We start from the raw sequence: 14,079 nt of genomic DNA on the forward strand, positions 1-14,079 counted from the left end.
CGAAGGGCAAGCAGGGCACCTTGTAGCACAGTCACTGCGTGTTTGTCTCCAGGGCCCATCACGAGAACAGGTTTGTTCCACTTTGCTCATAGACAGCTCATCTTCTGAGATTGCCCTGGCTGAAAGGCTTGTAACTAAGCACAAGTGCCTCCCAGATGTTATATGGACCCACTGGTCTGTTTATCTGTTTTCATATATGTTCTTTCCCCTGCACTTGGTTAGGCATCTTTGGCTTCGCAGACTTTCAGATTGGAATGAGACCATAACTTAGGCTTTCCCACCATCTTTGTTTGTACCTTACAGCCCTTTCCCACTGTATGTCATCTCTGTACTAAATAAAAATAAACTGCATGTTAAGTATATCATAAAGCCTGCTGGTACATCCATAATTTGTGCATCCAACCACAGACTGTGTTATAAATAATTGTTCGGCACTAGGCTCTATTTTCGGCAGTCAGCCTGTGTCTCTATCTTTCCTCAGGAATTGTTCACCACATTAAAAATTACCACATGGATAACTAATGTCCTGTTTAGCATTTTTGCAAGGAATAATTGACACAGATGCAAAATCAATGCTGTCTATACAAACTTAAATTTAGCTGTTTCAGCTCTCATTAATGCAAAAAATTGCATGAAATGCTATATTCTGCTGGTGAAAAGTTTAATAAATGAAGCACAGCTCTGCTTTTCTGTCTTTTCTGTTATGCAAAATTAGTGAGAATGTGTCTTTGGAGTAGTGAGGTGTTTTTTGAGGGGGGAGGTTTGGTTAAAGAAAGCTTTGGATGGGCCAAATACATGACCAAATTTTCAATGAACTTCCCAGGATTTCTTTTTATTTAATAAAACTTACTTGTCAAATTTGAATTCTATTCCTTAGTTTTAATGGTTAGTATATTTTGAAACCAGAGAAGCTTAATTGTGACATATGAAAGTCCTTATTTAGGGTTGATTTTTAATTTGATTGGTGTCTGCCATGCTGTGTAAATAGTCTCTGGGGTATGGATTTTTAAGGGTGTGTGTTCTCCTTTACATTTCACTGTGTGACAATTCCTCTTTATCCACCCTCTCCATCCTCTGAGCAAGCCAAGAGCAGACAATAGATACATACTAATGGAGCTGTGTACTTGCCATCTGTAAGAGCAGCTGCTCTCCTGCATCTGTACAATATGTTGGAACTGAGAGCTTCACTAATCTGCATAATAAGGAGAAGGCTTATCCCACTCTAGCTAATAATCGCAAGCAATCGATGCACTTCATTCCCCCACTGTAGAGCACAACAAAGTTTCAATATGTTTGCATATTCTCCAGATACAGAGGTCAAGCAAAAGAATGAGTTGCTGGTTTTGCCTCAAGCAGTAAAGAAAATTCCATTCTCTGTCATTTGTGAAACTGTTATCAACAAGCCCCCATTATTGTATTCTTATTTTGCAACTTAAATGGAAAATTAAAAACTTTAAGAGCCAAATTAAAATATCAGTACATCCAATCAAGCATATCTTTTAAACTCTCCATAGTATTGAGTATTTTGGGTTTGTACTATGACCTCTTTCTCTAACCTTGACCCCTATGAAAACATTGAATTAGCTAACACATGATTTCCCCACCCTATGTCTTATTGAATATGATCCATGTAGATGAGTGATACTAATCAATTTCTTTTGCTACAAGTACATTACATACAAACACTGATAGAAAATTATACAAATGCCCTTCATCTAACTGTCGTGCACAAAGAGGATGAATTTGAAATTCATGGCCATTTCAGAATGGAAATTTGGTTCGTAACTCCCACAGAGGCAGAAAAGGCTGTAAATGCTGTATTACACTGATGAGCTGGCCAACACAGGCGCTCGGCCCGGGTAATTAACTAGGGCTAGGGTTAGGGCTAGGGCTGGGGTTAGGGTTAGGGTTGAGAGATCTAAAGGGCCTGCAGCTGCAGGCACACTGCTGCTGGGAAGAGCCTCCCAAGGCCATTGCGAGAAGGCCCTAACGTGGCTGCTCCGCCATCTTTCTCAGCTGGCCAACACAGGCTGGAAAGAGCTGAGAAAGATGGCTGCTCCGCCACGTTTGGGCCTTCTCGCAATGGCCTTGGGAGGCTCTTTCCAGCAGCAGTGTGCCTGCAGCTGCAGGCCCTTTAGATCTCTCAACCCTAACCCTAGCCCTAGCCCTAACCCTAGCCCTAGTTAATTACCCGGGCCGAGCGCCTGTGTTCACCAGCTGAGAAAGGTGGAGATGAGCGAAAGATGGAAAGATGGCTGAGAGCAAGTGATTAGCAGTATTTATTTTCATCTCATTTGTGACATCAGGTTGAGATGTATATCTCATCTCTACCAGCATCCTGCAGGGAGCAAGATTGAATGCAGAAAAATGATGAGAAAAATTTCATGTAGAAAACAGAACAGTAAAATTTGAAGGTAGACAATTATCTGAAGTTCTGTTACAAAAACATCAAAAAGAAAAGCTGTTCTCTGATTTCTCTTGAACTGGTTACAACTGTATGTTTTCTAATATTGATAAGTTGCTCTAGATTAAATGGAAGAGGCAATTCTGAAAGAAAAGTGAGTGCAATAGCATTTACAATATTGGACTAATGTGCAATCAGTCTGTAACAAGTTTGTTTCCCTGGCAGCAGCAAGAGTTGCAGCTAGCAGCCCATGGAAAGTGGCAAACAGGTCTTTCTGGCCTCTCTCCTGGAGGAGAATCCTAACAGTTCTCACAGTGACTCCCTGGAACCTTCCCAGCTATTCCAATGTATTTATAGACCATAGCAACTGGGGTAACAACTGGCTCAAGAACTGTGCCTATATTAATCTATGAACTTGTTGTGGCCAGCAAAGTTTATGGGGCATAAGCTGTGGCTCGTGGGGTATCAAGGACTTAAAAAAGCTTAATGGCAGAATCTCTGAGCAGGGTGGCATCTGGTGAAGCTCTTGGAAAATATGAAAAATGTTTGTGCATTTGTGCTCTACAAGGCTACTTAACACCCAGGTAACTTTTCAGCTCCTACAGACATGAATGCCTGTGATCAGCCCCAGCCATAACTATATTTAGAAGCAGCAATCAGTTTGCTTTAGCCCCAATAAACCATGGTTTTGGTGGGTGAAGGTCATGTGCCCGAAGAACTAGGGAGGCTGTGCATCAGAGCACACCTTGAGCAGCTTTGCTTCGTGCCTGCACTCACCTCTCCCAGCACAGGGAATCCTTGTGGCTGCACTTCTCACTTCAGTTCAGCAGGATGTAGAAATCTATGAAGGAGAAAATTCTGGGAGCTGGCAGTGATTGTTTTGCTTCTCATGGTATCAATTTGGTTTTTTCCCTTGCACACTGGTAGAAGGAGTCAGATAATTATCTCTGAATTTTAGTTTTCAGACTACAAGAGGCTTATCTTGAAAACATAAACCAAATATGCTGCAAATAAGCTAGAAGTTTTTATGTTAAAATCAATCTATTATTATTTTTGTTGTCCCAAAACTCAGGGTTTAAACATTAATATTGGATAATAGTGTGTTGATGATTTTTAAGACCATACTTGTGAGAAACTGTGAGTCTGCAGACAGTAGATACACAGGAAAAGGGGGAGGTTAAGACCCAATCACTTATGACAAAAAGGGGAATTTTGGAAGAGTATTCATGTTCTGGCTCTGGTTCTGGAACCCAGGCAAGCAGTTTTGGTGCTCCCCACCTGTGTCTTGGAGTGTGCAATGGCTGTCAAAGCAGAGTTTAGGGAAATACATCCAATTATATGATTTTTTTTAACCCTAACCCCCTAAATCTGGAGTTTGGTGATGTCCTGGACACACAGGATGTGCTTCAGTTTGTCTGTCACACTACCACTCAGCATTGCCATTTGTGCTGTAGAGGAAAGCCATGGTAGATCTTTTGGCATTTCATACTCTTTCGATACACTGAGCTCTGCAAAATGGAAGAAAGCTTGGGAGATAACTCAGATCTGGTAGGTTTGGAGGTGGTGCCACACACCTTTTGTGTGGCACACGAGATACTCACTGTATCTTTTCAATACAGTCAGCCAGGCTCTTTGCTCACATCGAGCTTAAAAAGGAAACAGTAGCTCTAATGGGGGAAAATCAACAAAACCCAGTGACATCCCCAGATGTCCAGCCTCCATTCAGTGACTGACAAATGTGCAGCAGATGGTACAAGTGCTCCCGGATGTATTTACAGATCAATGTAAACGTAAATAAATAACTAGCAGCAAATGCAGGCACCTACCCTACTGCTGGTGCCTTGGTGGCACTAATGAGTCTGACCTGACTGGAAACAGGGAGGAAGAAAAAATTTGCTTGAAGTTACTTGTCCTAATGCATGGAAGGGAAATGGCAGATCTTACAAGCTCAAGCCTCTTTTATTCCCAAGGAGAATTTCAGAGACAGTGATGCATTAGTGAGCATTTTTGCCACCTCCTTCTCCATAGGTGCAGTGATGCTACCTCAGTCTAAGGTAGGATCTCACTTTCTCCACCCTCCATAAGCAAGAAAGCATTGAGTGATGTGCAGTCTCACCAGCCACCGTGAGCTTGACTTGTGGCAATCAGAGTTTTTTCTCTGTAACAAGTTGTCCATTTGCTAGCAATGGAAGAAGAAGGGAAAGATGTGTTTGGCTTTTTAATTTCCCCATAGAGCAGCAGCAGTGGTGCTGGTGGCAGGGACCCTGTGGGAGGCTGTTCCAGCTCCTCTCACCAGGCTCCACACTGGAGCTTTGCTAAAGCAAAGAAGGAGCTCTGATCTATCAAACCAGAGTTTTACAGGTTTCCTGGTTTAGAGAACGTTTGTCATCCCCTAAAACTAATCAAACAGAAAAAAAATTGCTAGAACATTTTCCAGTGGTATTATTTTAACAACTGTAATTATGACATGCTCTTTAAGCACATGTGGGCACTGCGTGTCTTCCACTGAAAGACCTTGTTGTCTAAATTAAAGTGTTCTCTTTGAAGCTTCTAGGTGGGCAGAAACAATCCCAGTATTCCCCAGATTGCTGTAAAAGCAAAGCAGCCTCACTTGCTTGGCCCTGCTTGAGTTTTGATGCTGTCATGTCTTCTCCAAAGCCAATCACACATAAACTTGCACTTGTGAATAATAAACCTATTACTTGTGAGATGGTTCACATACTTGAAACACCTTGCTAAAGGCTGTTAGAAACATTATTCTCTGGAAAATTTGGGTTAAAAATTTTACCCAGTGAAGTCAATGACAACAACCTACTGAGACAAAGAAAAAGGTGTACCTGTATGTGAGAATGTTTTGGAGTCCCACAGCTATCAGCTGTGCACCATAACCATTTTTGAAATAATCTCCCCCAATGAACATTTCTGAATTCAAACCTTTTTTTTTTTTTTTTTTTTTTAAAGAATATTTCTGTAGCTATATAAAACTGGAATGTTGTGACTTTCCTGGTTTCTCTGAATTTGAACCTTTTCCTGTGATTCCTCAGTGCAGGATGAGATTACTGGACAACCTAATTTTAGGAGGTGTATGTTAGTATGGATGCATTGATAAATTTAGCTGCCTATTGTAGCACTGAGTTGAATATTTATTTGACCTGTGAACCTTCCAGAGCTTCTTTCAGATTTCACCAAGAGGTTTTCAGAGCTGGAGGAACCTTTACTCCATGTAGGAGTTTGATTCATTATCCTCACTGTTTAAAATTAGCACCATTTGTCTATTTTAAAATTGTGTGCCTTAAAGTTCTAGTTCTTAATAACACCAACCCAATACGTTCTATATAGTTACAAAAATATTGATTTTCAACTTGTTTTGAAGTAATGGATGGTCTGAAGAATATAACCACACAGAAATGAGCATCTCTCAAGGCAAATTGGCTTAGTGGAGTTTTTTCACTCAACTTCAATGGGTCCAGGATTATCCTCTTCTGCTCACAGGCATTAGGAGATTAGGCCTTTGTTGAGTAGTTATTATTCTTCCTCTGATGACTATATTGCTTGGAAAACTTACTTTTTTATGACTTTGTTTGCACATTTTGTATTTTGTACTGCACAGAATAAAGGTTTAGACCCAGACTTTGGACCTGAAATCTAAACAGAATCCAAGTGACAAAGTCAGATGGTGCTAAACCTGGGAGTTTGACATGGTGACAACAATATTCAAAGAAAAAAAGAGAGGGCAGTGACCAAACACAAATTCCAGCTGTAGGAGAAATGACTGGAAAGCTCAAATGTCTCCTTTTTTCCTTGGATGGACCTGTTTTCCTTAATCTCTGCCTGAAACAATTAGCATCCACAACTGGACAGAGCTTGCTAAACAAAGTCTTCTCTTCCTGCAGTACTTTGGTTTCAAAGTTTAAACATAGTGTATCCTTTACCACAGACTCTTGCAATTTGCCTTCCTGCCAACTCCAGTCTGTAGTGCACTTTTGCATGCAAGCTCAGGTGGTGGGTTTTTGTTTGTGTGTGTATTTGGTTGTTAGGGTTTTTTGGCGTGTGTGTGTGAGGGTTTCTTATATTGGCAGTTGTTATTTCCTGTATGTGTTTTAGCTGGGAAAATTGAATAGGGATGTACTGCAAAACTGGAGAAATGATGCTATTTCTGAAAGAGAGCCGTCTTAAGTTTTGGTTTTGACTTTGTTGCCATTTCCCTGTGCCCATATTCATCTAAAGGCATCATTGCAATCAAAGACATTTTATTTAAAGTATTAAGCTAAGACAGTAACCTCTACCCAAGGTCCTGGATGAGATTTGCAGCTTCTGTGGCACAACAGTCAGTTACTGGTGCAGCCCTTGCTGCTCCTGCAAGCAGCAGCCAAATGTTTAACTGCATCAAAACTGAAGCTTTTTTGATCCTGGGTAACCCAATTTGATTCTCTGTTTCAGTTTCTCCATTTGCCAAATGAGAATATTGACAATTTCATCACAGAAATAGAGTGGAATTAAAGATTCAAGTGATACTGTGCTCTGAATTGACAAAGTACCAATCAATGCCAAATATTGTTATTAGTAAAATCTGCATTTGTAAAATAACCACCAATTCTTTCAAAGATTAATTTAATTTCCTGGAAATTATGCATTTTTATAAGGCCACAGAAGGTCTCCTGTAATAATGTGGATAGTGTTAAAACCTGTCTAGCAGTTTGGTATGAATTATTTTCAAAATCAAAATTAGTATGAGCTGTACGATATCTCTCTGTATCCGTCTATGAGGATATAGTTTTAATTCTATCCCTGTTTCTTTTGTCTTTTTCTTTTGTCTTCCATAAAAATGAGAAGCTATCAACAATCTCTCATATCAACAGTATTGATCTTTTATCACCTATACAGTACTTGTCATATTTGAAGAAGGTTCTCTGTGAAACATCATGAAGATGTCCCTGACTGAACATTCTGCCCCCATGCAGAACAGGGAACAGCATTGAATGGGGAAGAAAAGTTGAGTTTCAGGAGAAAGAGCGGTGTGCCCACAGGACACAGCAGCTAGGGTGAGTAATTTTCCCCTGACCTTCTGGCAACCCAATGTATACCGCAAGAGATCAAAGCCAGCTCAACCATCTTTACAGAGTAATGGAATAAATAGGTCACCCATTACTGATCCTGCGCTGAAAAAATAGCTCCAGATGTATTTCAGGTGGCCTGACATCTTTTGTACAAAAGCCTACTTACTCAGGCTGTGTACAAGAAAACAGGATTTGATTTTCAATATAATTCTTAAAATGTAAGAAAGCAGAAAAATACAATTGCATATCAAAATAACTCTGCCATTGCCAGCGTTAAATACCCAGGGAAAAGGAAGGTTGTGTTTTTCAGAGTAGTTTGAAAGTAGCACCTTTCAAAAGATAAATGCTGCTGTGCACCTTTAAAGTTATTTAGCTTTTTCTTAGCTCTGTGTTATAATGATTTGTTCTATTTGAAAAACATGCGGCAAGGGAGTGTATTTTCAGTTCTGTGATATGTGGAGTGTGTTTACCTGCAGGAATATGGGCAAGTGGTGCTGGAGGAGGTTTGCACACACAAGACCAGCAAAAATTATTGGCTTAGAAATGTTAACACTGCTACTAGCAGCAACAAAACTCAGACCTTCTTGCTTTTAACTCGGATCAACGGAAAAAACACGGAAATGAGAAAGACTCAAAGATATTGAATAATTGTAAAGTCAAATTAGATTTTAAATGTATTGGGTCTTCTGCCTATAAATGCAATGGACCATTTTTTCCTCTCATTTGCACCATTACCATGCCAGCTGAAATAAATGATGCTCCCCTTTTTAGTCTATGACATTGTAGTGATGCCATTTCACACATCTAATGGGAGCACATTTTGCTTGAATAAGCCTATTAAAAAAACTCCCTGTTTTGTTGTACCAATGGATGCTGCGTGTGACAGCACAGCAGGTGGCTGCACGGAGGTGAACTCTAATTAATTCCAATCAAAAAGTGAGAGACCCAGATAACAAGCTCCACAATTAGCAAATTACATCAAGTGTGTGCAACTATCCATCAGGAAGTAGCTGCCTGGACACCAGGCACGTGGTAAATCCAGCCAGTTCATGACTGTGGCTAGCACTTTCCCGAGCTGCGAGCCCAAGGGAGCTGCCTTCTCTGGCTACCATGGCTGCAGGGTCTGGCTGCCCACTGGGGTGGATAGCCCAGGCTATGCACTGAGTGGAGGTCCATGGACTTGTTGTGACCACCCATTTTATGAGGAAATAAAACAGCAAACAACAGTAAGAAATAAAATGGGTGGTCTTCTTACCTCCTTGTCATTAGAGTGTCCCGAGCTGTGTGATGTACTTAGAAATAGTGTGGCCTTACACTTACTTTTAAAAGCTGTGCTGTGACTATTTCACTGTGCTTTTCAAAGTACCTATAAAACATAGGAAGGGCTTGGGGGAAAAGATTTGCTCCCACCGTAAATCAAAAGTGAGCAGACAAAGGTCAAAATACCAAAAGCCACAAGAACATTAACACTTAGGATATAAAGATTTCCTAAGAAACTAAAGCGTGCTCTTTCCCCAGATAAAGCAGACACCTTATCTTGGGGAGTTTACAAAATGGAGCCAAGCTATACAAGTAAGCACTTAACTAAAGCGAGGCCTGGATCTTTTAGCAGTCTGCAGTCATTAAAGCTCTCGGCAAGTCTCCCAGGAGCCAATATGCTTGTTTAAGTATATGCTGTAAAAGGTCCCTGAGATTTACAAGGAACTGCTCCATGCTAAGCTAGGCACCATCTGATAAACAAGCAATTTTAGCTTCAGGCTAAACGATGCTCTTTGAGGCTTTGATTTACAATGCTGCAGATGATATATTTGTAGTTCTAGGATGGGTTCTGCTGCAGACCTGCTGTGATTACTCATCCATGAACTAAGTTAGGGCTCAGATCTTCAACTAGGAGGTCAGAAAATTGTCAGCGGAGCAAGAAATGTTTGATAAGTTTTGTTTAGATGCTAACCACATTAAAAAAAATTAAATTAAGCAAAGAGAGGTGAACGGTTCTTAAGCTTTCTAGGGACCAAGCCTGGGGTTTTTTCTTTTTTTTTTTGGTAGCTTAATCTTAAATGTATTTGGAGTGAAAAAGTTGTGAAAGTAAGTCCCAAATTGACTTTCTGGACTCATTTTACTTTCATCAGGCTATTTTTTTTTAAGAGGGATGCACTTAACATCTTAAAATAGAACATACTAACTTCTATTTTATGAAATTTCTCAGTCCTCTTATACTTCTCTCTAACATCTAAAAAGCAACTTTGAACGAATCAGCACAAGCGAAGTCCTATAAACTTCAAAAATTTAGATTAAAAACCTGGGCAGCCTTAGGGGAAGGAGTGAGAAGGAAAGGAAGCAGAACCTAGCATTTCAGGAATGTGTGGCTTTCATATTTTTCTCACTGATCCCAGACATGTGGGCCTGTCCTGCACACTGCTGGGTGCCTCCTGAAAAGTGGTGAGTCGTCCCAACTGCTGTTAAAGCTGGAAAAATTTAGACATTCCTTTAACTTTGCTGTCAGGAATACACAATTAATGGATTTTTTAAAATGTGATTTTAACGTTGCTGCTACCTATATTAGGATTTCTTTTTCCCAGAAGAGAATACAGATCAAGCATTGTTAGAAACAGATTAAACACAAAATTTCAGTTCAGAAAAAAAGAACCTTTATTTGTTGCTTTTAAACAGGATGTACGTGTTCTGAAATTCTTTTCAGTAATACTAGCTGTTGCTCTTACCTAATTAATATGTCACTGGAAAAGCCTGGAAAATGTTTTTTGTTATCACAAGAACTGCAGGGAAACTTTAAAAGTATGCCTCATTTTTTGTTCTTTTTGCTAGGTTGTTTTCAAATGTAAACCTTGGACTTCTGAAAACTGTTGGTGTGAAGATTTTAAAAAGTGCTTTGCTTTTAAAGTCTAGTTTTAAAAAATCTTTCAAACACACAGTTTTGTTCCACTTTCAGACCTATCCATCCTTGGCTCTGTTGGATACTTGGTCCATGCAGCTCTCTGCCTTAGAAGTGCAGCCTGCCCTGAATTCACTCCACCTTGGCTTCTTGCAAAGTTCAACTAAATTTATATTGAAGTTTATAAATCATTGTGATTTCATAATGCAAAGAAGGCTTTTATCACATGAGCATATGACTGAAAGCAAACAAAACATGTTTCAGAAAGCCTTGGGGACTCAGCAACTGCAGAAGGAGATGTTGCCAGCTGTACTTGGGGGAAATATGTAACAAGATGTTTTGATTTTTAGCAAATACTGTGCAAAGTGTGCGTGTGGCTTTTGAGATACTCAGGTAATGTAAGCTTGTGTTGTATTATATGACATCCATTAAATTCAGAGATGTGGCTCTTATTTAAATATCAGGGTTATAGGCAATGTGCAGAAATAGTTAAGAATTGCAATTGCAGTCACATAAGTAGCAATAACTGGAGTTAAGGCTCCCAAATGACTATCTTTACTTATTTTTTCATTATAAACCACTATCTTTACTAATTTTCTGCAACACACTTTTTTGAGATTCAAATTTAAAGTATAATGTTTTGGCTGGAATCTCTTAGTACAGTTAAATCTGGCCTGTGAACCTAATAACCAATGTGAGGGTTTTTCTTAGCTTATTTTTTTAATGTCAGTGGTGGATGCCACCCCTTAAGTAAAAAGAAATGCCCTGACTTTTTTCTGCTCAAAATCTAGATACAACCAATTAAGTCCTGCATTTCTGCAGATATTGCATGTGATGTAAAACAAACTGTGGAGTGAGTCTGATAATGCACATATCTTACACAAGGATTCTACTTCACAAGTCTCCCTATTAAAGTTTGAACAACTTCAAGAAAATAACTTTTAATTTCAATTGTTGTTTCAGCAACTCACATGCTGGGCATTGGCCACTTTCCAGAGGGTAAGCTGGTGTCACTCCTAGTGACTTCAGCGGGGCTTGCAGATCAGCAAATGAAGTGCATCTATATCTATTAGAAATGTAAGATGCAAAATACAATATCAAGGTCCAATTGTCAATGTAAAAAGTCAATTACAAGGTGACTAGCTTTTTAAGTAGTGCATAGGAGGAGTACACAGGTTCTTTTTTCGGTTTCAGGACTTTACATAAAACTAAATAGGGTATCTGTAATGACAGAAATGCTAGTAGAAAAATAACAACATATAAATTGTGGCTTTTGCTATAATAGTTTTTTATTTATTTGTTAATTGAGAAAGACTCCATGGGAATTTGTTTTCCAAGAGTACAGTAAGTTACATAAGAGTTTCTACAATAAAAGGTAAAAGCAGTAAAGTCTTGCAAAGCCATGCTGTCACTCAGGACCGACTGGGTCCAACAATGGAGCAGTTGGAGGTAGGATTGGTGAGCGACTTCCACTGCACAGCTCAGAGTTTCAGCTGCTCTGAAGCCAGGTGATTCCCAGGCTCCCAAGTCAAAGAAGCAGCGATGCCAGCAGGGAGGAGCCAAACTAGGCTGCCAGCAGCCATGCTGGAGTGGATGCAGAATTTATGAGATGCATCCATTGGCATCCTGGCTGTGAGCATCCTCTGTCCCAGCAGCCATGGCGAGGTGAGAGCAGGTCTCGAGTTGTCCTCTGCTGATCAAAGGAGCTCATAATAGCTCATTCAAGCAACGAGAAGAGGCAGAAGCCCTGTCTCTGCTCCTTGCCTGCCCCTGTCCCACCACGAGCTCACAGCCTGTGGGTGGGTGGGCAGCATCTTGGGCTCTGCTGTCCAATGATCCATTGCAGAGTGGTCTCGCTGCCCTCCCTTCAGACACCTGCCCTCTCCACAGGCTGCATGGACAGGGAATCAGCAGAAATATTTACTTCCCCTTTTATTCTGGACCCATAAAAGCCATCATGGCTTCTGCCAGGCTATTTATATTGATTTTTCTTGGCTAAGAGCCTCTCCACCCAGTATCAGAATACTGGCTGGCAAACCAAGAGTGTGCAGCTTTCCCTCTGCTCTGCTTCTGGGGCTTTCTGACCCATGGAGCTTGGTCTTTGAGATCCTCCAGCCTCATTTCAACTGTCAAGGTCAGATGAATGTGGAATCTGAATCCTCATGAATATCATTATGCCCCAGAATTTTCCCAAATTTTGCATGCCGGTACCTTTTCAGATCCTTTCCAAGGCTACTCATCTTGAAAAATAAAATAAATTGGTAAATCTCTATGCCAATTGCAGAAGATAGAATCTAGGCAGCTCACAAAAATGTGAAAATATGCAAAGTAAACAGATTGTTTCTGACAGTAACAACCCTGCGATTGCATAAAGCATCATCAAATTGCAACATGCACGTATTAAGCTTTGAGAACAACTGAATTCACAGTGACACATTCTCAGCTCTTGCATTCATTATCACACCTGCTCAGCTTGGAGATTTGCAGTATTGTACCTTCTTCTAAAAGGTGGTCTCCAAAGGAGCACTGTATTATCAATGTAATCTCATTTGGGTTCAATTTTATGAATTTCTCTGGGAGCTGTATGGAGAATTGTAGCGAGGGCAGGGCAAAAGGGTACCAAACAGAGGCAAATATATGCAAACTCTTCTTTGGGTGCTGCCTTCTGCAAAGATGCTCCTAGTGGGACTGTAAGTGCTCCTGAAAGGAGATTGTGAAGGGGCAGTGTGCTGTCATCAAATCATGCTCTGACTCTGGCTGCAGAGAGCCCAGCCGAGCTGATCCTTATACTTCCCCTCTGACTTTAATAGTTTCCTTTATTTATGTAGAAGTTTCTAGGAGAAAAACAAATCCCAACCTTAAAATCTGATTCACTGGGCAAATGGTAGTAACTAATCACCAGCAAACAAGCTTTTTAACACAAAAGAAATAAATACTAGTCCCCTAATAAATACACTTTCACCCAAATATAAAGAAAAACAAACTTCATGATAATGCTACAGTCTTGACCCTGGACAATGTGCTGGGGATTCCTTAAATCAACATGTTAATGGATAGTATTGCAGGCATTTTAAATAGTCTAATATATTAACATGCTGTAGAATTTTAAAGCATTTTTAATTGCTATGACTTCTCTCAGTTCTGCCAGATAGCTTGTTAAAGTATTTTCCCACTTAATCTAACAAAATATATATACACAGACTTCTACTTGATACTTTTCAGTAGAAGTCATTAATATGTATATAAATAATTTCTTATGGTTGTCTCTTCCAGGAGTAGTTATTGCTGTTATGGTTAGAATGTGAGAGGTCTCCTGTAATAGTATTTATTTAAGGTCAGAATTAAAGTTATGCTGTGATGCAATACATTCTTTATAAAACAGATATGTACTCAAGAAGCACACAATTTATTATGTATTTATATCTATCTCCTTGATTTTATGTAATTGATACTTGGACACAGACGGTATACTTATGAAAAATACTTTAAGCTGCTAAAGATTTTCATTTTTGTTTGTTTGGGTTCACTCTAATGTGTTTATTTACCCGTTGCACGTCTTTATTTCTCACAGATGTACAACAGCACAATTTTCCAATAAGAAAACTATTTCCTTTCATGAAAAGCTCCTTGCTGTTACAGTAAACAGCTGCCACAGCCCATACTGGCTGGGAACTGGCAGAAATATTTCTCCAGCCCAAGAACTTTCAAGGTCTTGCAGAAGCAGTTGG

Source organism: Lichenostomus cassidix, chromosome 7 (genome assembly GCF_008360975.1).
Source record: "Lichenostomus cassidix isolate B80296 chromosome 7, HeHo_3.0, whole genome shotgun sequence".
NCBI classification, from domain to species: Eukaryota; Metazoa; Chordata; class Aves; order Passeriformes; family Meliphagidae; genus Lichenostomus; species Lichenostomus cassidix.